The sequence below is a fragment of the Castor canadensis genome, chromosome 16, assembly GCF_047511655.1.
Source record: "Castor canadensis chromosome 16, mCasCan1.hap1v2, whole genome shotgun sequence".
Lineage (NCBI taxonomy): Eukaryota > Metazoa > Chordata > Mammalia > Rodentia > Castoridae > Castor > Castor canadensis.
Window position 1 is genome coordinate 14,800,674 of NC_133401.1, and position 3,201 is coordinate 14,803,874.

At 57.4% G+C, this 3,201-nt stretch overlaps 1 pseudogene; it reads right to left on the reverse strand.

The window, feature by feature from the left end:
• Positions 1 to 1,603: 1,603 nt before the first annotated feature.
• On the reverse strand, positions 1,604 to 2,657 carry LOC109691848 (phosphoethanolamine/phosphocholine phosphatase-like; annotated as a pseudogene).
• Positions 2,658 to 3,201: the final 544 nt, after the last annotated feature.

Genomic DNA, 3,201 nt, shown 5'->3' on the forward strand with positions numbered 1-3,201 from the left:
CTGTGTGAGGACAAGGCCTGCTCTGATCTTTGTTGCAGCCCAGTGCCTGGAACAGGCTCACGTTCCTGTGGGTGATGAACTAGCGTTCCCAAGGTGCTGTGTGTTCAAGTGTTATTTGCCAATTTCTGAGGTTGGGTGCTAAGGAGAAATTTTAATGCTCCAGTTGTGGTTTTATGGAAGTCACCTGAAGTAGTTGTCAACATCAATTTTCAAAATGCATGGCCAATGAAGATTAATTTGGAATAGGGAACAACTGAGCTTTTCCTCCCCCTTACCAATAGCAGTTCAGAAAGCTTCCTGTGGCTGAGCTTCTGTCCCTCTTGTGTGTTCTCTCCCCTCAGACTACAACAGAAGCCCTGTGTCCCCTCTCAAGGTCTTGTCCTCCCCAGGGAACCTCATTAAGTCTCTGTGCTCCCCTCCTCCTGCCCACTCCCAGGGAATCATCCCCTCACTGTGAGCAGGAGCCCCTGCCAGGGGATGTGGACTCTGGGGAGTGGTCAAGAGCAGCTCCATGGTATCTGCCACCTGTTCTGTCCTCTCTCTCTGGAGAAGAGCTCAACTCCAGTACAGTTCCCAAGCAGGGCTGCTCAGGGTCAGCTCTGCTGTCCTTCCTGCCTCTGAGCTGAGCCTCCTCCCAGGACAGAAGCTCTTCCCAGGCCACATGATCTGGGAGCACGGGCTATGTCCTGGACGCTTTTCTGTCTTGTCCCCTATCAGTCTATGCAGTATAGACAGAGAGTGGAGGAAGACAGGTAAGTTGTACAGGCCGGTTATCCAAGTGGCCACCATTCCTGTAGGTGGGTGTGGCTTGTTGATGGGGCTCAGTCTGCTGAGCCCTGCAGGCTGAGCCTGTGAGCAAATGACTCCTGTGAGAATCTAGCCTCATCTGGCCAACATTCGAGAACTTCCCCTTTCAGTGCTTCCAGCTGAGGTGCCTCAGTTCTGATCCTAAGCTCCCAGCTGCAGCCTCCTCTCTGTCTGAGACCCTCAGTTTTTCACCAGCACTTTGTCCCCATCATCTTGTGCAGCTCTGTGTGACACCTCCAGGTCTTCAGAGTGGTCCTCAGTTCTCCCCTGTCCCTAGGGAAGCTGGAGACAGAGTTCTGTCCTCCTGTTCAGCTATAAGATATAAGGTGCTGACTCCTGATTGTCAGTTATACCCCAGGATGGCCCCAGCTGAGCAAGGGAAGTAGGCAGGGACTACTGTCAGCCACCCCATGTGTCTGCAAGTTGTCTGGTGATGGGGAGCTGTCCAGAAAATGAGAGACCTTGATAATCTAGGGGGTGGGAGTTCGTGCTGTGGGGATTTGGGATTTAACAAGAAATGGGAGGGTGTATTCCTGTTTTGTAGGTCCAGGCTTCTGAGTTTGGAACTGCAGGTTCCCCTTAGATGTCCCTGTCAAACTCATTACCATCGTCTAGGGCCTCAGACTTCAGATTCCACACCCTGGTGCAGGGTGGCATTGAGGGCACTTGGCCTGTCGTGGGAGCCCTCTGTATGAGCAGCTGCTGCAGGGATGTGCTCTGTCTGGGTTGGGAGCAGTGCTGCCTCCTCTCTGGGCGTTAGGACCAGGGAAGAGTGGGGGAGGGGAGGTCCCGCAGCTCAAGGCAGCAGTAAAGCAATGGGAGATGATCCTTCTTTCACCTGCCAAGGAGCCCCTTCCTCCTCGTTCTGCTGCCTTCCAAGGTAAGCGCACCAGAATCCAGAACTGATCGCGGTGGAACTGGGGAGGCAGCCGAGCCGGGTTAAATGCATAGATAGGGAACGGCTCCGAACCCCGCTCCCAGCCTCCAAATGAACGAAATCCAGAAATCTCCGAAGGGACAAGGCGAAGCGAAAGGGAATAGGGAACAGCAAAACTAGGTTTCTCTTTCCCGCCCTCCTCCGGCCCCCCACCCCATGCCTGGTCCTCCGCTCGTCGGCCCGAGCGCCCCCTGCAGGCGGCCGTTCGCAGCGCAGCTTCAGCACCTGCTGCGGATGCGGGCGCGCGTCCCGGGCTCTTTCCCAGCGCAGCAGGCTGGCGCGCAAGCAGCCGGCCTTCTGCACCTGCAGGATGGGGTAGTGCATGGGATAGCCGCGGTGCGGGAAGACCACGTCGCCGCCTGCCAGTAGCCCCAGGGGACAAAAGTCGTTGGCGCTGCCACCCATGTAGAATTGGCATTGGAAGTGCACCCGGTCGCGGGCCCGCGCGCGCAGGTAGGCGCTGAGCACCTTGCCCTTGCACATGGTGGCGGGCAGCGGCGCGCAGCTGTGTGTGGGGGACGGTCGCAGCATCAGCAATTCCCTGGCATCGGGCGCCCACTGGATGCTAAGGATACCGCGGAACAGGCCGAGGTGACCCACGGCACACAGGGAGCTCTGCACACCGAAGGTGTTGGCATCTGAAACGAGACCGACCTCGAAGCAGGAGCCTGTTTGGCCTCAAACTGCAAGTCGTCCATGTCCGGCCACAGGGGGATGGCCTCGTAGACGGCGCGCAGGTCCCGCGGTCGCACGCCCTGCTTACCCAGGTACTCAGAACGCGCTAAGTACTCGCTGACGAAGCCATCGCGGTAGGTGACCCAGCACGCGCGATCGAGTCATCGCTGTCTTCTTCTACAAGGATCTCGTCCACGTCCAAGGTAGGGAGAAAACGTGGCGCGCCCTGCACGGCCATCCCGAGATTCTCCAGCAACTTTGTCCTGAGTTTTCAAATTCTGGGTGGTCTGCAAGAGCCCTTCTGAGAGAAGGGGACAGAGACTCTGAGCTTCTCCTGCAGGGTAGAGGCGGCAGCGGCAAAGATCTGTCCCGGCTGAGGGGGGAGTGTGAGGAGTGGGGCGCTCCGCTGATTAAGTTATTGGACACAGGATGGAGAAAGGGATGCTTAAGAGAATGGGGGGGGGGTGTCTTATCCACTCCCGGATTTCTGGGCTCCAGCTCCTGAGTCCCTCCAGTCCCAAAGGTCCGAGGGACGGTGGATGATGTGCGTCTGCGACACCTCTTCCACCTGTCCTCCTCCCATCCCCTCTTTAAATGGCGGGGTGCAGGAGTCGGAGTTGTAGCAATGCTGCAGGTGCTGCGGGACCCTCCGCAGCACCCCCAATATAAGACTTGATGTAACCAGAGTCCTAGGCCAGAGGCCCAACTCCTAAGGGTTCCAAGATGTCAGTCCAGCCGCTCTACCCAAGATGCCAATGCGAGAGGTGAGGAGTAGTGGTGAA